Here is a 25,080-nt window from a genome sequence, read left to right on the forward strand (position 1 = left end):
GTTGTCTTGTGTCAGAGAGCTTAGCAAAACAGAGGAATAGATTTAAGTCGGCCTTGGTCTTTCAGCGGAAAGATTTCTGATTCTTTTCCTTCCTGGGCTGATATATTGAGTTTGCAGTAAGCTGAAGTGCATACTTGCCAGCAAAATGTGAATTTAAAGAACAGCACTGGATGTTAGTATCAGAATTTTATAACGTGTTTGCATCAGCTGCCTCACGGCTCTTCAATCATGGTGTTTTATGAAAGTCTTCTTGTTTCAGCACTCTCCATTGTGGGCTCAATCCTTCTCTCTCTCAGCTGCATAAATTACTTCTGTCGATTCTAGCAATTAATGACATGAGAAATTTATTTGCAATATATTTATTCTTTAATAGTCTCAAGTTCATTAAAGAGAATAATTGCAGAGTCATCCAGTGATTCTCAGGGGCACCGTCTCAGGAACTCCAGTGGTCATTTCGTGGTCACTGGGGGGACCCAGTTAAGGCAGCTAGAGGGTAAGCAAGAAGGAGTAAGAGATGTTAATAATGCAGGGTTACAGCAGGTGGCAGAAAACTGGGGATTACTGGGGTCAAATTTGCTAAAACTTGATTGTTTGTTGTCAGAACCTTGACAACTGACCCTCTGTTTCAGTTTCTCCAACTATACATAATGGCATTGGCTTAAACTATAAAGCTGATTTTGGAGATGGCATTTCCATTTCAAAGCACTTAGAAAGTTTGAAAATTTATGTAAAATTTATGTGCTAGTTATGTGATGTTAGTATGTTAGTTTTAGATGGTTATGACAGGGACCATTTTGTACGTAGCATAAATTATCAGTGCACTTCTCCACTATGTTTGGGCTGAAGAGCAGAATGATAGAACTTTCAGACTAGGATGGTGAATTGTATTTGATACAGATAGAGATGGGACTCATTTCCATCCACCATGACTTTTCTCTTTCAGCATCTGGATGCTATTGAATTTGACCTCATGCTTGTTCACTACATCAGTCTATTAGCTTTGCTGTAAGGTCCTGACGCTGCTTTTATTTAGCTTCTTGTTGCACAGAGCTGAGTAGTGACAGCTGTCTGTCTTCTTGTTGCTAAAAATAATTCTGGGCAGAAGTGTTTTTTCCTAGAATAAATTGACATACAGGAATGAAGAGTACTATTGAAAGAAAGTATTCCAATGATAGTTATTTTTAGGTTGTCCCCTGGCATTGGGAAAGTATAAAAGCAGGATGTAATCAGAATCCTGCCTTAGATTTGGCAAAAGTTTGTTGAACCCAAGATGGTTTAAATTAAACATTTGGCTTACAGAACCCACTGAAGAAAGAAGATTCACCAGAAATTAAAAACCCTGCTAGGATCTCATGTTGCAGAGACAGTCCAACAGTTAAATAGAAGCAAAATAATTGCAAATGCATATGCATGATGCCAGCCTCAGGAAGTAATGAAGGAAGGTGGCAGTGCAGCCTGAAGAGATCTAGTGGTCACTTGTCCAGATATAGCATAACAATTTAATCCAGGCTGTCCTTGGGGTAGCCTCTGGAACCCTCTGACAAGGTTCTGAAAATCATAGTTGAACTGCTTTAAGAATAGTATTTACATGTTTTTCTCCTAGATATTTTGAAATATTTGCGCCTAAGCAAGTTTGTAGAAGGTTAACTAACAAGCCCCAAAAGCCTAACAATTTTCATTTACTGTAATATATTGTAGTGAGCCGTGATTCCTAAGAAAGAGATTGGGAGTCATTTTTTGATGCTCTTAGTCTGCTTTGGTACACATTTTTTGTTCTGTTGAATATGGTGTGCTCTAATACTTATGCAATAAATTCTGGAGCAGCCCAAATCATTTATTAGGGAGGCAGACTTCCAAGCTGTGTTACTACTTTTGTATCCTGTTTAAGATACCGAGTATTATTTAGCAGTTCGGGCTAATGTGATTTTGGGAATTTTACTATTATTAATACGTGCTTGAAATTAATTTGCTTGATGCTAGATTAGAAAAAGATTAAATGACTACAATATTAAACCTTGGGTCGCTTGGAGGGATAATTTCTAAAGCAAGAATAGCCTCAGTTGTAGTAAACTTGTTCACATACATATGTTGCATTGACCTGCTGCTGTTCTGTTTCATCTGTTCTGCTTCCAAGCATGTGTACACATTACCTGCTAAAAGTATAAAATTATGCTTGACCAAGATAGACTATTTCTTTAAAACTGTCTGTGAATTCCATTTCTTCATGGTTGCAGCATCCAAATGTAGAGTTGGATGCACCCTTCTGAATCACCATCAAATGTACATAGTGGGAGAAGTTGTTTGACTGACAAATGATAAATTATATGTCTTTTCAAAACATAAACTTGCATTCCATTTTGTAATTGCTGTGTGTGTATGGTGTTTGATTTTTATTATGGTAAAACTGACATAAGAAACATTAAGCTATAAAGTTGTGGTTGTGGACAAATGTGATTTATGCAACAGAAAGTAATTCTGTATAATTGGAAGGTTCTGATGCTGTTTTATGCATTCCACTTCAGAACAGCTTCTCCGATAAGGCCCAGATGTATATCTTGACAGCGAAATGTATTCACAGGCTTTAAGCTCCAATGTGATTTGCTGTTGTACTTTGTCATTCAGAGTGTAAAATTGGCTCTCCTCAATGGAAAAAGCAAAACTAAATTCTGCTTGAGTGTGTGCCTTAAAATGCAAGAGACCAAGCAGGAGTGTGCCAGTTCTTCTCTTAGATAGTTTTGCTGCAAATGTACATTAGCTTATTCTTTCATAAATTTGATTTATCAGAATTTTCTTCCTTTAAACAAAAGTAACAAGACCTTTTTATTTAAAAGCTTTATTCGCTATGTGCTGTGGTGTGCTAGGGAAGGTGATGCAGAAGGTGGGTGGCTTCCTGCATCTACCTGCCTTATTCAGGGGATCTATTATTAGTGACCTGGAACCTTGACCTGTTGCCTAGCTTAAATCCTAAGTACACTTGTTCTCCCAGTGTCATTGATATTCAGACCATCAGAGTGATTGCTTGCAACTGCTGTCTTTCAAGTTTTTGTTAAAAAAAGAATAGAATGGCTTGTTGACATTACCTCCAGTGGGGATAATGTTAAGAAGTTTATAGGTTTGATTGACAATTATGGGGGCTCTTGATCACAGGTGTTTTTTTTTTCTTGCCTCTTTTGGTGACAATATATGATGCTTGTTTAGAACTTATTTAAGTGTTAGCAAAGATGTTTAAGTGTCTGTGGAAATGGAATTGCTTGTTCTCTATTTCAAGCCTACTAACCTATCAACAAGTTTGTCTTTTGATGACAATCTATACTGTTCTTGTTTATCCTTAAACCTGTTTATTACATTATTAAGCTGATTGATAGCTTTGCAACTTTAGCTGTCAGGATCCCAGTAGAAAGGACAGGGTTAATGCAGAATTAAATCACGTTTATGAGTAACGAGTTCTAAAGGACCATGCTTTAAATATTAGAAGCACCATAATTCGTAAACTTCTTTTCTTGTATTAAACTTTGTGAATATCTTGTTTATTTTTTAACATGCCATTAGGCATTCTACCTCTATTCCAGAGAGGTGTCTAGGCAGTGACCTTAGTGTTTATCCATATACGATACTGTATGAGAGTCTCCTCTGTAGCTTTGGAAATGTGAAGTTAAAGATTCATGCAGCCTCTCGTGCCAGGCAGAAGAAATTTAAGATTTACCCTTCGATAAGTGGGATAAGTATTCCTGTTATATGACCAAGTCACTTTTTCTCCAAAAGCTCAGGCATCAGTATCATGTTATATCAGATGACCTTTCGTATAACTGCAACGATGTCAGGAGAACATTTCTGAAGAATTATCGTGTTCATTGTTGCAACAAATGCTAGAAATTACATGATAGAGGCATCAAATCTTTTCCTCTAATATTGGAGGAGAATAATTGAAGAAAAAGCGGAAATGAACAATTCCGAGAGTGATCAGTTCTCTGAGCTTGTTTTAGATGTGATGGAGAAATAGCCTCCCCCCACCCCCCCCCCCCAAAAAAAAAACAATCTTACACATGTTAGGAAAAGTTTGATATCCTGACAAATGTTATTTATTGGGATTGTGGTGCTCTTAAAAAAAAAAAAAAAAAAAAAAAAACACAACCTGCCTCCCCTACCCCTGCCAAAAACCCATTATATTTCATGTTCTTAATATATGAACAGTGCTGAAAGGAACTTCCTCAGATTAGATGTGGAATAGAGGAAAAGCCGCATTTACAGATGCTCAATAAAGGACTTTAGGTATTTGGGAAGAGAAGGAAAAATGCTATCCTAAATCCTTTCTTCTTTCACCTCAAAACAGCAGGTGTTTTGTTTTGGCATAGATCTTGCAGCAGAAGTCCAGCTCTTACCTCAGCTTTGCAAAACCTGATTATAGATATGTACATTCAGCCAAAAATCCCAAAGCAGAAAATTACTGATTATGATATTAAAGGCATTTATTCCGCTTTTTAATTGTAGAATAATGTTACATATTAAGATACAGTTTTTGTTCTTGGATGAAATAAAAAAATATATAAATCTCTTTTAGTTGCAAATGATCTTTCATATTATACTTTTTAAGTAAAATCATGTCTTGCATACGCTCCATTCAGACTACTGCTGTCCCTGTACAGGGTTCTTAATGACATTGTACAAATTGCTAGGAAAACCTAATCTGGTTCCCCCCGAGCAGTGAAATCAAAATGAAACAGAGGCAGAGAACAGTCTGATAGAACACCTATTTTAAGGGGGAATTGAGGAGACACTTGTTTAGACTGAGAAAATGAAGGCTAAGAGAGAATGTAATTGCTCTAAAAATGTATCAGAAGACTAATACATCAGCGAGGAAAAAGAAGATTTAAATAAAATGAGGAACTTTTGTACATGAACATGTGCATTGACTAAAAATAAAATATAGGATGGAAATCAAAATAACTTTCCCAATCATCAGAAGCTTCAGAACAATTCTGATCTATGTAAGAAAATACACAGTTATATTTAAGATGTAAGAGAATTTAAGGGAATAATATGACGTAACATCTGCAATAGCAGGGGATATACTAGTTGTAGGAGATAAAATATAGCTTAGGCACTTGGCATGATTTCTGAAAATTGTCTGTTGGTTTGTTGGCTTTGCCATGGATTTTCTGTGATGCTTCATGCAGATCTGGTTTGCATGGTGAGTACAGCTATAACGCTCCTGCTTCATCAGAGTGATTTAGAGGTGGTCACGCTGCATGATTTGTGAGGCACCAAGAGAGCTGGCCGTTTGGTAGATTTGCTGCCCGGCCAGCCGTTTTAAGCAAGCTCTGACAAGAAGTGAACGAGTGACTTTTGAGTAGCACTGATCAGTGCTTCTCTGCAAATTCTCTAGCAGAGTGGTTTTGTGACTCTTTCCTAGCCCAAGAGGTAGGGCTTGGTGCTTGTATGTCAGCTAAGCAATCCCCATGGGGACTTCTGCAAATCTAGGGCAACTCAACTCTGCACTAACTCTCACTGAAAGCTGCCAGAAGAGCTAAAAAAAACTCTAAGAGCAGCACAAAATAACAGTAATAAAAGCAAAGAAACCTAAGAGATGACTCAGCAGGTCTGAGCAAAGCAGTGGGCTGTGAGATGGTCTTAGTTCCTAGACTCTCTCAGTCCTAATTGGTGACATTTTTCCTTTCCGTACTATGTAGAGATGACCCTGCATTTAGCTGTTATTGATAGACTGCCATGACTGTTGCCACTAAACCTGACTAATTTACATGCATCTAAACACAGGGCTAGTAGCAGAGATGCAATCAGGTGCCATTATTTTTAGTGTAATTGCCTTTACAGAATGATTGAAGAGCATTTATTAGTTTTGTATCGCAAAGCCCCAAAGCTAGAGACTGTCAGAATAAAGGAAAAGAATGAGTTTAATTACGCCGTACCCTTTGTATTTCTTGATGTGTTTTCTTCCATTACTGAGTTGTCAGAGTTTACTAATATTTGAGCTGAATGAGCTAAGGGGAACATAGTTCTGATGTTTTGGTTCTTAGTAAGCAAAAGATAACCTCAGTGTGGTCTCCCTTGCTGTACTGTCCAATCTTTTAAAAATGTTTTATGAATTTACACGGACAGTAACTTTGTGTAGAAGTATCATATCCTTATCTTCATTTTAAGAATAAGGGACCAAAACAGAGTATTTGTCCAAATACAGCTGTCATCAGAAATGGGAAAATATTTAGTTCATTCTCTTAGCCAGAAAGTCATTGCTTCCTTCTATGCGCATTTCTTGTTTCAGCTAATTTTGTAATATTTGAAGAGATGATGGGCATTCACTCCCTTTTCCTGTGTTACACCATTTGTGAAACAGAGCAAATTTGATTTTTCCTGTTACTTTCTCTCAGCAGTGAATGAAAACGGCATCCAGCTGATTAAAGACAGTTGTTGCTTCCGTATGGGCTGCAGCTGTGCTTCTGTCTGCTGGAAAAGTTTGCTCTTCTGTCAGGACCCAGAGGCAACTTGCTGTTTGCCCTGGATATGGGACATGGTGCAGACAAGTCCCGAGTTCTTTTTGCTCCATTTATAATGAATAAAATCTATGGTAACGGAAATGATTTTTTTTTTTTCTCCACAGTATCATGAGGTATTTCAGTTAGTGTTATAATAGCTCTTAGTCTATTATTTGTTTATGCATTTGTATCCCCAGACATTTATCATACTTTAGGTTGCTGTTGTTTTACACTCCTCACAGATGTGTAACAAAAAATCCATCTCCAACTATTTACAGAGTTTGGTAAAACAGACAGAGGGGTCACACAGGATGAAGACAAGGAAACATCAAAGGGAGATGCGCACAAAGATTTTTCTTTCTCATCAACTCAGACTTGCTGTGAGCATCCAGAGAATGAGTGGATGCTACGATTGGCATTTGCCATTACGAGTGTTTGTCATCTTTCAAGAGAAGCAAAGTCAACATTAATTCTAAAGCAAAGTAACAAAAGTCTCTCTTTTTTTTTTTCATTTGACTGTTCCAACTGATTTTGTGATATTACTGAAGTATAATGCCAGTTTTATGTGAATAGCTCTTATGCTTGTCACTGAAAATAGCCACTAACTCTCTAGCAGAAATCCTTTATTCCATGGAAGACCACTGACCTTTTAAGAAAAACTGTTAATTTGAAAATCATATCAGAGAAACAAAAAGTCTTTAATACTAGTAATGACTTAGTCGCCAAATATGTCTCTAGTGTCAGATCAGTTTTTATTTAGAAATTGCCTCAGAGGACTAATTTTGCCTCCCCAAGCACAATTGCAAAACAAACCTCTAGCAACTACAATTGCATACTCGGGGAAAAAAATAACATAAAGTAATGCATTTATGCATAGCTGTATACAAAGTTTTAGAAGATGTGTTCCTTTTATTTTTCATGACATCATTTTCCTCTCCAGTTTGTTCTGTTCTTAAAATGAAATTCTGACTGGCAGTTACCTCCCACAGTTTGTCCACTAATTTAGAGTAGAAAATTAAACGTGGTTGATTTTCTCTATATGCAGTTGTCTTGCTCAAGAGAATGCTGAACCTCAGAAAGCAGCGTTGCTAGAGCTGTTTCCAAAAATTTGATGATGCAGAGAAGCCCTTTTTACCATTAGGATACCCAGGGACAGGCTGATCCCTTTTGGGTAAGATTATACTCTGAACATAGTACCTCTTTAATGTTTACTTAAATTTTTCTGTTTTTATAATTTCCTTACCTTTTTTTTTTTCATCTTCATAAGATTAATAACAAAGAAATGCCCTATTGACTCAAAGTCCATCAAGTGCAGTGTTCTGACAGCAGCAGTAGAATAAGATATTTCATGACAGTACATGAGCCTGTAGTCTATTACCCTTCCAAGTCTTCAGCGTCATGCATTGGAGATCCAATGCATATTCACCTCAGAGTCTGTCGATGGAGATATTATCATTCATTAATTTCTGTCATATTCTTTTGACCCTAGTGGTACTGTCTGCCTGTACAACTTCCTGTAAGGAAAACCAGATGCTTAACAGTTTGTTTGTTTGTTTTGAATTTTTTTTAGCACAGAGTAGGGTGGGCACACAAATCACACCCAAGAGCTTGCTTCTGTCTGTTTTAGAGTACCTGCGCTGATATTTTGGTAATGCAGGATTTGCTGAATAACATTTCTATATTCACCTTATCCACTATGTGCATGATTTTGTAAACTTCCATCATAGCTCCTTTCTAATCCTTAACTTCTTAGTCTCTTGTATGGCAGCTACTTCACCACAATTTTGTTTTCTCTTTTTATTTTTCCTGTCTCCACTGTACTCTGTGATATGGAGACAAGAACTGCATGTTGCATTTCAGATATGGAAGCACTAGGTTTTTATATAGTGGCAAAGTAACACCCTTTGTCTTGTTCTCAAACTCCTTCCTGATGATGCCCAACACGATTGGCTTTTTTTTGGCTACTGCTGTGAGCTGAATTGATGATTTCAGAGAACTGTCAAGGATGACTAACTCTTTCCAGAGTTAGTAACTTCGAGTTCTGACTTCAGCCTCATGTGAGCATCACTTAAATTATATTTCTTTAGAATCCACTGTGTTCCATTTATCAAAGCTCATCTGCTACCTTTTGACCCATTCGGTTTTGTGAGGCCATTCTTGAGTTCCTTGCTATTGATGTGGCATTTAACTGTCTAGAAGAACTTGATCTCATCTGCAAACTTAAAGATTTCACTGTCTGCTCTTTTCGTTAGGTCATTGGTGAAGGAAGATGTTGATTAAAACTGGTCCCAGGGTTATTCGTGAGAGGGATCACATTTAATCTTTTTGTATCCTCAAGACTATTTGGCCTACTCTTTTCTTTCTATCCTATCAAGCTTTCTTTCTATTAAAAGATTTTTCCTCCTGATTTATGGCAATTTGGATGTCTTTAATGCAGAACCTTTTCAATGAGTTCTGAAAATTCAGCTCTCCTGCAACCTTTAGATGACCTTGTCCACATGGTAGCTGATATCTCCTCAGGACTCCTGCAGATTAGTGAGGTGGCCGACATAAGTTGAGCTGGCTGTTTTCCTGCAGAGCATGTTCCTCTGCATGCCCAAGATTTTACTTGGATGCTACTATTTCACCAGACTCACTGGTTTGCAAATTCTGGGAACTTTCTTGAGATTTTTTTTTTTTTGGAAATAGGACTCAGAGCCTGTTTGTAATGACTGGTTATAAAATTTAGATTGTTTTTACAATTTGCACCTTCACCTCTTCAGTGAATTACATCTAAACCTGGCAATTTATCATCATATGCCTATTTTATTTGGGCTAAAACATCCTGCCTCGTGCCTTAATTTGATGCAGCTTCCTGATCCGTCTGCCACAAACACTTTGAGAGCAGTAATATCCACAACATCTTTACATATTTAACAGCAGAACTAGAAGAAATGTAATAAATTTGCTAAATTTCTGTGCAATGACCTTGTCCTTGAATGCCCCATTTACACTTTTGGCAACACGTTTCCCATCTCTTCCCTATCTGACTTTCTGGTTTTGAAGTGTTTAAAGAACCTCTTTCCTGTTAACTTGAGCAGCCTTTGCAAGGATTTCTTCAAATTCTTCCCCCTTTTTCCCTGAATTTCCAGTTTACATCTGATCTGTTGTATTTTGTGCATTTTCCTCTTATCCTTGTTTGGACAAGCATGCAATTTTTAAAATGTTGACCTTTTCTCTGAGATGATCTCCTTTAGTTCCTAAGGAGCTAAGGTTTGTATCTGACTCTCCTTTTCACTTTGAACTGTGGTAGGTAGTTTTATCTGATCATCTAAAACATTGATTTTCGAGCAGCCTGTGGGCTGTTTGCTATCTTGTTGCTTTTCAGACCACTGCTTTGGGGGCTTGTTTGTTTTGGCTGCATTTTTCTTTTGTATGTAGCATCCCTTCTTGAAATTGAATATCACTTTGCTGGATTTTCAAACATCTTGCTATGGTATTAATTCTAATTATACTCTGATTACAGATGAGCTCTTCTATTTGAAACTTTATTTAAGTCGTCTTCTACACTTGTGACCAAAGCTGGAATAGCATCTTTGCCTGGAGTGTCTGAGACTACCTATGTTAGTAGAGCAGTCACTGCTTCCAAAATTGCATTCCTGCATCTTGTCCTGATAAGACAGAGTTGCAGATTGCATGTGGGTAGCTTTTCTACACGTCCAGAGTTTGTCTCAGATAATGTTTCTTGATCATGATCATTGCTCTGATTGCTCTGATCAGGAGTTGGAATTACAATCCTAATACTGCTCTTTTTTATTATTCGAATATGAGATGCCTTTTTTTTTTTCTTTTTTCCTTTTCTTATCCTAAGATATTTTTATCCGTCAACACTTGCAATATCCTTTGTGGATGTCCTTTACCATGCCAGTTTGCCACCCGCACATACTGTTCTGTTACCACTGAAAGGCTGGTAGCTCGGCAGTTGTGTATCCCACTGTTTCTAGTCCTTTCATCAGGATCCTTTGGTGCCTGCTGTCATGGGGTTGTCCTGTGACGCTAGGCACTCCAGTTCCACCAGCTGGAGTATTTTTAGATTTCTAGTATTGGTGTAGAAGCTTTGTGGTGCCCTTGCTTTGTTCTTCACTGTTGCCCATGCTAGTCAGGTGGTGTTGCTGGCTGGTGGACTACTTGCCTTCCTTATTACAGTCGTGCAGTTTGTTTCCTTCCTGACGTTTTCAGAGGCAGATTGCACATTAGCTGTCTTCACTGCAGGTTGTTTTAGCATGAACCAGGTGTTCTTCCATGCTTGTTGGCTTTGCTCCAGTTCTTAGGTTTAAATACTTCTCTATCACCTGCTTAAGTTCTGGTGCTAGCAGCTTGACTTCATTTGCACTGAGGTGCAGTGCTTCCTGCAGAGGTTCCTCCTGTCCCAGAAGGCTCCCCAGCCCCTAACATTTCTTTCTCTTCACACTGTTACTTCATCCTTACATTAAGGCTCTGCCTCTCTTGTGCCACACGCAGGGATGTGGCTGGCAGCATTTCAGAAGACACTGAAATAGATCCTTGACTTCAGCCTCCTAAGTTGAGAAACTCGGTTTAGCCTCCTGAAGTCCTTCCTCTACCCTTCTTTCAGGAGTACCAGCATGAACCATGACCGCAGACACTCTGCCTCACCTCAAGTAGCCTGTGTTACTTGAGGGTCCTCGTGGCAGGTTGTGCAGCCCATGCACTGTCATGGGGGCTAGATAGAGGGGCAGCACTTTTAGACATTGCAGACCCTTTGGTCCTGATCCCCAGAGCACCCACAGCTTTTACCTCTCCTGGCAGATTCCCGCTGCTGCAGACACCTCTTCAGCACAAGGCAGTCGGTGACACCAGCTCTCCTGAGACTCCTTTTCCAAGCATGAGGCTGCTGTGGCGGCTGCCAGGGGTCTGCCACATCTCGCTAGATTTTGTCTCTGGACTCCTTTATGTGCTGAAAGTGATAAAGAGAAATACACACACACACACACACAAAAATTCAACAGGGCAGATATCATTTGTTATAGATCAAAATGTGGAATCTGATAATCAACATTTCAGTTCTATCAACCTATATCAAAAGAGGATTTTGCTTTATCATGATAAATTAAATAGGAACAATGACAAATGAAAGTGATCAGATGCTTTGTGTTTACTTCTTGAATCTTTTCCCAGCATTGGCTACTTGTACAGACTAAGATGCGAAAGACCTGTGAAAGATAGATTTGACTTAGTAGTAAAGTTTAAAATAAATCTGAACTTCTGAATATGTAAAATTCATTCTTTTCTGATAAATCTTAATGCTTTGAATTCAGGCAGTATCTTTTAACATATGCCGACATCACTTGTTCTAATTCAGTATATTCGTTTTTTTTTTTAAAGCACACATAATTGCTTCTATTTCTTGCTGCCATATGCTGATATCTTCTGACATTGAAATCAAGATAGTTTCTTTTTTAGATATAATGATTTCACTAATTCTGGCATTTTATTTAATGCTTTGTATTGTTAGTAGAAATAGCAAGGGAAAAAAATTTGAATAGATTTTTTTTTCTAAGCTACATAAAAAAAAGAGCTGGAAGAGGAAGGAGATACTCTTTAGAAAATGCATTTCACTCTAAGCATATATTAGGGTCAACTCTAAAAAACAGAAATATGAATGTGTAGGAATGTAAATATTAAAATACTTGTCACTTCAGTTTAGGTGAGGAGTGAGGGAGTTAAATATATTTTCTTTATAGTTTTCATTTTACCTGATAATGGTGAAGTAGGAAACTAGACAAGAAAAGATGACTAGATGACAAGAAAAGATAGGGATAATACTTTGCTCTTTTTCTGTAATGTATGAAGAAAAAAAATTCTTTCACAGTCCAGAATACGGAAAGCTATTGGACACTATTTTTGAAGGTAGTCAGTATTACACATAGTTAAACGCTATCCTGTTTTAAAGTGAGCTTTAGTTCTTGTTCAGTGCACCTGTGTTTTATGGTACTTAAAAAAAAGGTTTAAACTTTATATCTGTTTAGATTAGAGTTTAATTATTGCTTAGAAATTTCATTTAATGTAGAGTGCTTACAACTGGACTATCATGAACAGTGAAGATATGACCTACAGTAATAGTGCCTTGGAAATTGGATTACCAATCAAAGACAGTTGATTGTCTGTTGTTAAGACAGCTTTGCTAGTTTAAATAAAATTTACACATTTTTGCTATGCTGTTTCTGGAGCTGCATATTAAGACCACTTGGAGTCCAGGTTAAGTGTCCCTGTGGAGCAGCACTGCCGTAATAAATGGTCCCTTCCAGGCTTGGCAGGAGGGTGGAAGCCGCCCTAGAATGCGATGGGGGAACAGATGGGGAGAGGTGATGGGACTTACTTGGGGGCACCTGACTGACTGCATGGTTTCATGGAGTCCAGGTTTAATATATTGACTTGTCTGTGCACTGTCTCCCATTGGGGCTGTTCTGCTTCCCTCTAGGGCCAGGCACAGCCTGGGCTCAGCCATACTTTTTGGCTAACTTCCCATTTATTTGAAGTAATCTAAACACTTCAGAGCTAAATGCTTTTTTGAATCGACGGCTCTGGAGCTAGCTTCTCTCTGCTTGGGAATTACTCAGAGAGTGCAGTGTATTAAAAGCAGATTACTTTCTGGAACAATCTGCTGAACTGCTGCAGACAACATGACGGGGCTATTAGCTGGGCTATCTGGTGGACGCGTTTGTTCAGCCGTCACAGACTGTTGCCCATGTATTAGAAGAGAGAAATTTCTCATGTGTTGTTATTATTGCTCAGCTTGTTGCTTAACTAATACAGACATTTGCCTAAACAATTATTTTTAATAATTTTTACTGTGTCTAATTATCCAGGCATAGGCTATGTGAGCCCACAGATGGTCCTCTGTCTCTTAAGATGCATAGGCCAGGTGTTAGTCTCTAACTGCTTTCAGCCTGATGGATCTGATAATTTAATTAAGAGAGGAGAGGCTCCTGTGTGTTAATGCTGAAGTCTTGGGCACATCCACCAGCCGTTCTCTATATACTTGGCTCTGGAGTGTTATCACCATCCTGTAAATGAGCCCTCTTAGATAGCTGGGCTTTCCACCTGGGACCTGTCAGTAAGAAACCCTTGCTTTATGCCTTTGAAGAATCAACAATGTTTCCTCCTCCATGTCTAGTTCAGCTCTGTACTCTTTTAAAAATCTTGTTTATAGTTCGCTTCATCTTTTCAGAGACACTTTTAGTTTTAAGCCATATTTGGCCACTATTTTGAATGATCTCATTTCTCTTTGCCATTTTTTTTTTTGGCTTATGAATACTGTTTTGATTTCTTAGCGTTGTCTGTTTTTTGGCAGTTAGGTATTAACAGTTTAATGTTAAATTTGCATAATAGCAAGAATGAGTTAAGCACGTTCCTTTCCAGCAGAATATCTTAGTCCTTCTGTGAAGGGAAGGATGGAAAAGGAAAAGTTGTATCAAATACAGCTATTCTAATTCAGCGTCATATTTTATGCCATTAAGAAAGATATATTAAGAAAGATATACATACATTATAGACACATGTTCATGTATTTTGTGTAATAGAAAGCATGGTTTAAAATGAAAATGTAGCCATCTTTAAAAACCTGGAGGGATTAATCTAATCTCCTGTTTTATGCTGCAAGTGGGAAGTAATGAAAGAAAAATAGAAAATATCCATTCAAGTTAAAACTTTATTTTATTAACTGTAGTTTTTGTCCTAACATGTCAGTAAGCCTTCTCTTGGTTTTCAGCAACTCTCTTCCCAAGTGCTACATTTATTAAAAGATTGATCAGTTAATCTGATGATTTCATGGCTATCTAAAAAGAATGCATATATTATTTCCTTATGGTTTTTACTATGCTGAGCTTCACAGGTCGTTACCAAGCATGCTTGAAAGTCTTCCATGATAACTGACTTAAATCTGCGCAAATCCTGTTTCATGGTTGCTTTGGACCAATTGGACCACAAATGTAAATGTAAAATCTATTCTTCCACTGCTGTTTTCTTGGCTTGCTCCCCTCAATTTAGATATTCTTAGTATTTCAGCATTTCCCTGCTTCTGTCTTTTGTGGGAGACTCTTGTTCGAGTTGCCTTGGAGCCTCCTGGGTTGCAATCCTCAGGCAGGGTCCAACGTGCTCTAGCTGAGGGCCTGGGGTAGGTGATGCACCTGGGTTTTGCTAACCCGTGTTTGTTACAGGTAGCTGGGGTTCTGGACTAGTGGTTCTTTGCCTGGCTGCTATAATGCTTTGGGCTCGTGGCTCCTGCCAGACTATGACAGACTTCCTACCTCTGTGCTGTGCCCCTTGTCTCATGGTCCTCTTGTTAGAAGAATTTTTCTCCTTTATATCATAACTCTAATCATTTTTTCATTCTTAGATCTGTGTCTTCTCATGATAGTGTGTCAGTAAGGGAAATTTTACAGGTTTTATTTTCTTTCCCTTGTGGACTACTTTTTCTTGGTTAAGATATAAAAGGATTCTTTGAATTCAGGCAATTTTACATGTAACATATGCTACAAGGAGAGCACCATGACTGGTGAAATTGCTGCTGTTCCATGACCGTTTTGGCTGCCATCAAAATGAGTGGTTGTAGATGCAGATTTGCAGAGGGGCAATTTTGGAACTCGTGAATATTTTTTGAACTTTAAATAACAAGAGGATGTGAGTTGGAAGGATGCGGGAACAGCACTAACAATCCTAAAATCCATCATTTCTAATTGCAGTACACAGTAGAATAGGAGGTTAAGGAAACTAACATGGATGAATTGTTCTTCATGTGGATTATTTGTTAAAATAATATACACTTATGTATAGTATAGTATCTATGCGCATATAGACAGACATTTTATCTCTTAATTCCAGCAGCTCTAGAATCACAGCCTGAAAGGTTGAGGCAGCTGACTGACCCGCAGAACTGGATTTGGCAAAGCAGGGGGTGCTTGGGCCAGCTCTTCCATGGCACCCCTGCCTGCTGGGAGCTGAGCCCTGGCGGGCAGTGTCTGCTCCGCACGTGTCGGGGAAGTGGAGTGTCAGCACTAGGTCAGTTGCTGGCCTCTCTTTGGGGGCTGCTAATAAGGTAGGCAGCTGTCATGCTGCTGTTTTGAGATGTGAACATGATCTCTGTGGAGAGCAGTTCCAAGGACGCATTTTTGAAGCCCATAAACAGCTATCAGAAGACAAGTATCAATTACTGCCTCTGCTGTAATGAACCTCTACAGTTTTCTTCCCAAATGACCTGTACTGTAACCGTCTTCTTGGACAGGAAGAGAGGAGGCCTGTCACTAAAGAGTTATTACTCCGAAGCTGCCTGCAGGAGTGATTGTCACCGTGCAGGTCTCTGATGTGCTCTGATGGACGCATGGACCTCTTAGCGAAATGGAAATGGGGATCTGGCGTTGTTGTGCTCCTTGTGAAAGTGTGTATTTGGGATGACTTAAGTTTTTTTTTTGTAAAAGAGAGAGAAAGATTAAGTGGCACTGTGGGATTTGCATCTCAGCAGCCTTCCTTCAGCATGGCAAGGTCTCCCTGCCTCAGCTTTATCTCAGTTGGTTCATTTCTCTTTAAATGCTGACAGAGAAATGTCTCATCAGTGCTTGCCTTTCAATGTTTGTTTTAAAACATGGCATGGAGGAGCACATTTTCAAGGCTGGATTTTGAAATCTATTGGTATTAATAGGATTTCAGGGTTTTGAAATAAGCACATCTAGAGTCAGGAAACTGTTACTGTGGATGCTTGAGGAAGAATAACGCAAGCACGGGATAGTATTTTCCCAGGTGATTGATTCAACCAACAGTTTACTGCTCATGGAGTCAGAGGTGGCATCCTTCTATTTAACACAGTGTACTTAACAACATAAGTGGTGCAGCTGTGTTTTGGAAAAACTGTCAGTGTGTGGAAGGACAGACACATTTGTGTTCTGCAGTAAATGAAGCTGCTGGCATGAAGTCAGATCATCTTGTTCACAGAACGGACTTGCTACTCGCCTGAGTACATCATCTTGCACCAGTGAGATTCAATACCTCTCCTCCCCTTCTGAAAATTTCCACTTCTGAAATGGTGTCATTTCTCTCAAGAAGAAGATAGCTTCCCCTTTACTGGTGGATTTCTGCTGTGGAAGGTGACCCATTACTATTGCAAATATCATCTCAAGCCTTTTTTTTTTTTTTTTTCCCCCCTTGGATTTCTCTGTTTAGTTTTATCACATCCCTGCATAGTCACATAGTCACTGCACAGTGCCAAGTCAGATGTAAGAATCTTGGTCTGGGCCTATGTTCTATTAGAAAACCCTATTCTAGAAATTTTCTAATCTGCTCTCAGAATTAATTTTGAAGAAATACAAGCTATATAGGTGTGGTTACATATAACAGTTGCTGATTTATATTTTTATCTCCATTTTTGGACAAACTTACAGTATAGGCTGTTTGCTTCAAACTCATGAACAGACTCCACAGAATGTGAAAGATCTTATGCAATGTGCAAGGATTTCAGTGATTTAATTGGAGTTTGTCACATCCTTTATTACTGATTTAAGCAAACTTCGCAGGGATTGCTCTCTGAAAGCTGCATGCTCATGGATCAGTAATATTTTTATTTTCATGGCAGTCTGTGCACCTTTTCTGTTAGCCCCTCTAATTCTTTTTTTTCCCAGTAATTTTACTAATTGTTTATGTACTGCTTCAAATGTTGCCTATCATACTAAAGCATTAATTTAGTAATATGATCAAGTCCATTCTCCTCTATTGTAGAATTCTCTATATTCTGTGTTTTTTGACTTTGATTTAATAAAAGCAAGTAAGCTTATCTCAGTGGAGTAATGTAAAACTCTGAGACCCCAGCAGGTCCTCAGTGCCTGCAGAACAGCCTTTAGCAGAATTTTTAATAATTTTTTAGTAACATGACATATCCATTGTGTCCTCAGCTGGGTGGATAGGGGAAGAGTGGAGGTGTCAAGGAGGTTCTTGCCTTTCCTCTCCAATACGTGAAGGCTCTGGGGGGTCTTTATTCAGCCTATTGAGGAATGTTACAGTTCAGGGAGCACTTGCTCTGTGTGCATTCACTCATTCCCATAGACACATGTGCAGGCACTCACAGGCCACCTCCACCAGAAATATCTGGGATTTCTGCAGGCTCCTGGGGTAACACAGTACCTCCAACGCAGAGGTGTATTTACAGGCAGCCAGTTAAAGGGTGGCAGAAATGGTGAAAAAGGATCATCCTGCCGTGTTTGCAGCTGCACATTAAACCATCCATTTCACTATATAGACCTTTACTAAATGGCTGTGTTCTGCAACTTAAAAAGTGAGAGCAGGTAAAAATTTGGCCATCAAACAGAGTAATTTTCAGTAGCTAGGATCAGAGATTTGCTAAAGTGGACCATGTGTATGGGAAAATATGCCGAAAGATAGCAGCGGTATTGAGGCAAAAATGAATCATCTCTAGTTCTTGAGAACCAGATGGAAAATGATTTTTTTTTCTTTTAAATGGAGGTCAATCTTCAAGCTATAATAATATCAGAGCTCATTGAAAAATATCTGTGAAGACATTTTTCATCTGGAAATGATTTTTCTGCTAAAAGATTTTTTTGTAGCAAATGCTTCAGTTTCTATTAAAATTGCAACTTTTATGCAAGGCAGCAAATTATGTCTAGCTTTTTGAAAGACAAGGTTATATGCAGAAGACAAAACTAAGGAATGATAGACCAGATTTTAATAACTATTTCTCTTAATTATTTTCAGGAAGGTCCAATTAATTCAGTTTCATGGAATTTTTCCACATATTTTAGGGAGGGAATATGAGCAGTTAAAATGAGCAGAACAGGCTCAGCCTTATGATTGCTGAAGAGAACAGGAGAGCACTCTCCTTGACCTACAAGTGAGAAATCTGTAGTTTAAGGTTTCTTTTATGCCTTTGCAGAGAGGATTTTGTGGCAATTACATTCTTGAGAGAGAGCTTCTAGCTGTGGGATTGTGCAGTAGATAAGACAAAGCTGGGGTACGTTTTCAGAATGAGCAGTGAGACCTGCTTCTATGTATCAAGAAGAAAAAAATATTTGTAGATGAGTGAAATTCTGCATAACAATAGAAGAATCATGGGTTACGCTGGGTAGCATCAACTGGTTAAAAATGGGAAAATATCATCCAAGCTAAATTAAATTATAGATAGCATGCAACTAATTAACTAAAAAGAAAAAATGAAGCCCCCAAACCAAACATACATTCCCTCCCTTCCAAACCCTATCTTGAGACTGGAAAAGTAAACTAAACCAGCTAAATTCAAAGTAAATCTACTCTTTATCTCTCTCTGCCAGTTGGTGTCTCTACTCCAGGTAGATGGCCTGAACCATTCTGGTTTTGTTTTCTTGCTGTCCTGCTTGGCATTGAGGCCGTGAGGCTGCTCTAAGGTTCTGCGGGTGCTGCACCGTGTAGGACGTCGTCATCGCTCGGTGGTGCTTGTGTGTGCGCTGCCTGCCGGGCAGCCGGGCCTGCAGGGCCAGAGGCTGCAGCTTCCCAGCTTGTCCCTGGAGCTGGGCAGTGGAGAGCCCAGCGCTCGTGCGCCTGCCTTCCGGCCTCCTTTCAAACTATTTGAGGATTTGCTGATTTGTAAATTCTTTATTTACAAATAAATTAAAAATTGCCTGGGGCCTTTATTGGGCTGACATACAGCAGCTTCCACTTCTGACTATGTGCTACTTGCCTGTGTACCACAAGGTGGTCGTTAACGTTTTTATGGAAAGAATTATCGAAGTCTGTCAGCAATTTAGAGTTTCTCCTTTATTCTCTCCATTTTTGGATGTGTTTCTCCATGTTTGGTTAGATTTTAATAGGAATTTCACATAAGCATAAATACTCTGTTCCATGTAAATATTTATTTACTCCTTTGAATAGTTCTCTAAAGCTTGCGTGATTCTTAAGAGGGATCTTGGTTCTTCCTCCCCCATCCAAAAGCATCTCTCTCCATGATGATTTTTGGAGTAGTTTCTCTTTTGCATCCTTTGGCTCTTTTTGCACATAACTTGGTCTTTTTTCTTTGGAATTAGGTGCTTATATTTACTTTTTAATATATCACATTTTTAATAAATATGTTACGGATATGAGGACTAGATAAAGGTTTGCTGCAATAAATTTTTGTACTGTATATAGTTTTATTTAAAGTTACTCTAAAGAAGAAATTAGATAAAACGAAAAGTTAGTATTATAAAAACTCTTTCTATGAATGTAAAAGTGATTTTCCTTATGAGAGGAGAAATAAAAGTGAAGAAAACAGTTTCTTTGACCCTATCAGGTCCTTTGCCATTCAGCTCTTTTTAGAGATCCCCAGAAAAATGGATTCTTGACTGTTTTCAACTAATGAAAGTGTGAAAGTTAAGATACAGATCGGTGCCTTCTGGCTTCTTGCTGTCTGTCCCTTCCGAAGTTTGTTACTGTTGCTAGTTAAGGAGCTGCCAGAGAAGTGCACTGTGCAGCTGGGCAGCAAGTTAAGGTGAGGATGTGACCCAAGTGGAGAGGCTGCATGACAGGGGTCACCTGCTTCACCAGGGCTCCCTCCCTCACCCATGTGTAGAGCCTACAGCTGGGTGGTCTTTCTTGGCCTGCCCCATGTGCTGTGCCCAAGGGCAGGAGAGGGGATAAATGCTGCTTGTGCCATCTGGGGAAATGTGAGAAAAAGAAAGAAGGTACCGAAGGAGAGAAGGGAGTTAAAAGGTTCCAAGCAAAGGGTTTGGGAGGTTGTCCTTATGTTTACATTTTAGCAAGGTAAGAGTTGGAGAAAAGCGTATGGGTTAAGGGGAGAGAAGCAAGTAGTTTGGCAATTAAGATGCAAAGTAATGAGTGCCTGGAGGAGGAAAATGATGCAGAGGAAGAAATAACACACTGAGAGAGGCAGGACCGAGTTAGCCAGGATGTGTGAGGAGCGAGAGCACGCTACGAGTCTGACATCCAAGTTACAGGCCAGAGAGAATTATGGTGTTGCCTGCTGTGACTGAGCTGGAGACGTAAAGTTCTTGACATTTATTCACATGTCTTGTAAGCATGAGGAGATATCAAAAAGGCGAGTAGTTGTTTTATTTTGGAGAGAGGAACAGCTCTGGTGCATTATACTCAGAATATTTCTTAGCATACCCTCTCATTCTGTGGCATGCATGTGGGCTTGCAAGATCTGTTTATTTAGTATTTAGAATATAATCTTAATGTTATCTATTGCAGATAGTTGGTTTTGCTTCTGAGAAATTTTGCTGATCTAATTGTATTTTCTTCCATCTTAAAAACCATAGACTTATGATATGTGTGATTCCTGTATTTACAAAATACTTCAGAGCAAAGGGGTGAACATGAGAGGGAAGGTTGGAAAAATACGTTGGTTTAGGGCTGGTTTAGGGGTTTAGGGACCTGAACATACAGGAAGGCCAAACCCTCCTTCCTTCCTCTCCAAACCCGACCTCACAATCAAATAAATCCAAACCCAACCCTGCCAAATGGAATCCCTCTCTTCTCCATAGTAACTGTAACACTGGTGATGGATATGATGCTGTTTCTTTACAGCAAACCTAACTCTTAGCTGCAAATTACAGTTTTATGTGCACAAAAGCCTGGACAATTTCTGATGTGGATTTGCTGGGTGCCTTCAATGTACAGTAGCGTTTCCTTCAGACCCACTTGTACTTCACCTGGCAAAACCAGGTCTACTAGTGTAGCCCAGCTGTGCACAGCCCATGGATCATGGACACCCAAGGAACTTGACAGAATTGGTTTCTGGGGTTCCCTTTTCTTCAAGCTGCTGAAAGGTCCTGAGAAGATGTCTAGGCCCACCAGGGTAGCTCCAACAGATGAAGTCACCAGAGCAGACTTTATCTTGCTAAGATAAATACGTTATTGTAATAACTATTTTGAACAAAATATGCCTTAAGACTAGCTTCAGTCTGAGATTACCAATTTTAGTAATGATTTAAGTCTGGTTTTGGTAGGTGCTGTCTCCTATTATCAGTATGATACAGTGCAGAGTGCATTGCTGTCAAAAGGAACATCTTCCAGAAAGTTGTCAGCATGTTCTAGAAAAAAACATAATCAGTCTTATGATAGTATAGTATTAATTTAAGTATTTCTTGAGAAAACCATAAATGAGAGCTGGAACATTGTGTTTTCCTTTTTGTTTTATCCAGTTTGTGATTCTGCCTCTGTGTATTCTTGTCCTTGCATTTATATACGTTCTAATTTCTTAGCTTTTAAGTGTGTGCAGAAGGTTTCAGGTTTCAAGTCTTTCAAAGTAATCTGGGAAGCTTTGGGCTGTAACAAACAGAACCATGAAAAATGGCAACTGCGCTAGCTTTGCACATGATTTTTGTACATGAATCATATGGTCTAAGCATCTCTGTCTAGAAGAGATTTATTTTACTCCCTGTTTCAATATTTATGTTTTAAGTAATTATAAGCTTCTAAGTGGAGGCAAAGCCTTTCTCCATATTTTGTTCTAAGCAAAAACATTGCTGCTGAATGAGAATTAGATCAATGCTTGAGATGTGAGTACTGCGCTGTTGGGAATACTGAAATAAATTGTGCTTGTTTCTTTTAATGGAAGTTAGAAAAGGACGGAGAGAATTTTGCTAAAAAAAAAAAAAAAAGAAAGAAAAAAAGTCGTTAAAAGTTTGTCTTTAACAAAAGATAGAGCCTGAGCATCTTGGCTAAAAAAAGAGTCGTTTCAGAACAATTCAATGCAAATACTCTGTATGAAGCTATTGCAGATTTGCATCCTGAACTGCGCAGGATCAGTACAAAAAAGCTATTCACACTTCTAATTTTGATGGCTGCTATGGAAATGGTGAGGTGAAAAAGTAGGACTCTGGCTGTATTAGGGAGACTGGTACAGAAGCATTTACTCTTTTCAGTTGTTGTTGGAGGAGCCAAAGTAGAGTGGGCAGCACCACTTGAAGGGGTTCAAAACCCCTTTTTGTTCCATTCGGTAGTTCTCTCCTCAGGGATAGGATTGTTTAAAAGGCTTCATTCTTAGCAGATGACCCGGTCCTCCGCTAAATATTTGAGTGAATGGATGTTAAATGTTTGCTCTATTGAACTTTGTACTAATGGTTTTATTACTGCTCGTTCCTGTTGTTGCCAGCACTTGGATTCCTTTTGGCTTCTGTGGTAGTGCTCTGGGCATGAATCTTTTTAGTTTTATTTGCTTAGTCTAGCAGAGGTTTGTATAACAAATAAAAGCGATTCTTTTTGGTGATAATGCCAATTTTTTCTTAAGTGCTTCAGAGATCTGTGTAACTCATAGTAGGGAAGTGCTACGTTCCTGACTAGCTTGTGGTTTCGCACAACCCTTGCAGAATTCCCTGAGTTACTAAGGCTAATGATCCTCATTACAGTTGTCTCTGCTGTGCTTGTACCTAATTCTTGGGTGTTCTAGGGCTTTCAGTGATAAGGCACTACAGGGCCTGTGTCCTTTCATTCTGTTAACTTTGCTCTCCTTTGACATTGTCTGTCTTTGTAGCTTGGTAGTAAAGATGGGCTTTGTGATGAACTTAAAATGACTAATCAGTACTGAAGCAGAGAATGTGCTGTGAGCATGCAAGCAAAATCTGTGGTTAAAGTTATCTACCTGTATTTATACATCTTTCTTTCCAAAGAGCTGTTTTTATTTTTTTGTTTTGTTTTTACATCTACCGTGTTAAGATCCATGGTCTGCTCAACAGGGGTCATAAAAATCTCTACACAGCTGTAAATACACTTAAAGGGTCATGACAGCAGATGGGAAATGGCAAAGATCTTATTTCTAATTGATGCTGAAGATGAATTAATGGGACTGGTGGCCAGATAAAACCAGAAACCTTGAGATACAGATTTAAATTCCCTAAGATACCGATATGGTACTGGTACATAAATAGGAGTGTGTGTGTGTGTGTGTTTGCATCCATACGTAAATCTTCTGTGATCCATATGTTGTAATGCTAACAATATGCTCTACTATGCCTGAGATTTGCCAGTTTCTTTTCTCCATTATCCTTTTCTGCTGTCGTAGTTGCAGGAAGAATTACTGATTTCTGAACTGTGTTTTGGTTGCATTAGCTCAGGTCTATCTATTTTAGGCCTGCTTAAATTGTATATTAAGACAACTGCACCCTTAGGTAATTCTGAGCTGAAATGAAAAGTATAGCAGTATTTGTGCCAACTATTTTGATTACTATTTTTTTTCTTTTTTGCTGCACTAGCGAGACATAGGTCTGTTGCTTAGCATATGATTCATCTGAACTACAGATCTATATCTATCTTTCCTTGGCAGTTATGGGTAGAGCTTGAAAAAGCCCTTATCCTTTTGCTGACCTTAGAGCCCACTGGGATGAGCTCAGGTGTAGATGCCTAAAGCTTGATTGCAGGAGTCTCACCCCTTTGCCTGGGACAGCCAGCCTGCCAAAGCTTTGCTAACATGCATTTTCTTCCCAGCATTTTCATTACCTTCACCTGTGTTGAAGAGCATTGTCAGGGCTAACCAGAGGCTCTAAAAGCTCTGGTTTGCCAGAGGACTGGCTCACCCTCTGTTTGGGGGCTGAAGGTGCTGTGTGTGCCAGTCAGTAAGATAATGCAGAAACCAGAGAGAGGAGAAAAGCAACATCTGACCTTGTAGCTGAGGACTGCAAGAGAGGCTGTGGAGTCTCCTTCTCTGGAGATCTTCAAAACCCGCTTGGACGCAGTCCTGTACCACGTGCTCTAGGTGACCCTGCGTGTGCAGGGGGGTTGGACTAGATGATCTCTAGAGGTCCCTTCCAACCTCAAGCATTCTATGATTCTGTGACTGAGGGATATTCAGGTTGTGAGCAGAACTGGAATGACTGGTCAATGGTTTGCTCGGAATGCAGAGTTTCACACATGATTCAGCTTCAAATTAATATACCCAACTGTTCTCCTTACAGAGTTTTTATGGAGTTTGGCTCAGGCAGGAGGCAGTGAATGAATGTGCAGTCTCAGTTTGCGGACTGCAGTTGAACTGCCATTATTTAGGGTGTAGCTATAATTTCAATAGCCATGCAAAGCTTGTCTTTATTTAAATTTGAACACCTGAGGTCCTTGAAAACCTTGTGAGGTAGTTTTCCTGTTGCAGCTTCTGGAATAGAGTTTGTAACCTCTATAAATGCTGTGCAAGTGAAAACACACTCCTTCCTTAGCATTGGGCAAGCTACCGTGAGGATGCTGAGGCTGGCATTCCTGTCCCCTGGAGCTCAGGGGGTGAGCTCAGCCTAAGGTGAAAACTGTAGAGAGCTTCACTTGTGTTCCCCTTAGCCTGCGTGAGGAGGAGACACCTTAAGAGCTCCCTTCATCACATCTGGCCGTGGTTCCTGTTTTACAGTGAGATAAACTTGCAGTTCGGAGTGCCGGTCTCTCTCCATGAGCTGTAAAGGGAGCTTAGGTTGAGCAGACACAAGTAGCTAGATGATGGAGAGGGTAACTAAATAGACTTAAATGACTGAATCTGAGATGTCTTAAGTCAGGTGTCATGAATCCCCATCTACATGATTTACAGGAGCTCAGTGAGCCAAAGGAACTCAATGGAGCCAAGAGAGACAGCTATGAGCTCAGGCTCCTT

General features: G+C 39.3%; 1 protein-coding gene across 1 annotated transcript in view; it reads left to right on the forward strand.

The window, feature by feature from the left end:
• The window catches only part of RYR2 (ryanodine receptor 2), a 362,813-nt gene that overhangs the window by 68,909 nt on the left and 268,824 nt on the right, over window positions 1–25,080 (forward strand). The window lies entirely within an intron of this gene.

Source organism: Tinamus guttatus, unplaced genomic scaffold (assembly GCF_059628265.1).
Source record: "Tinamus guttatus ecotype Peru unplaced genomic scaffold, ASM5962826v1 Tinamus_guttatus_pri_ptg000011l, whole genome shotgun sequence".
Lineage (NCBI taxonomy): Eukaryota > Metazoa > Chordata > Aves > Tinamiformes > Tinamidae > Tinamus > Tinamus guttatus.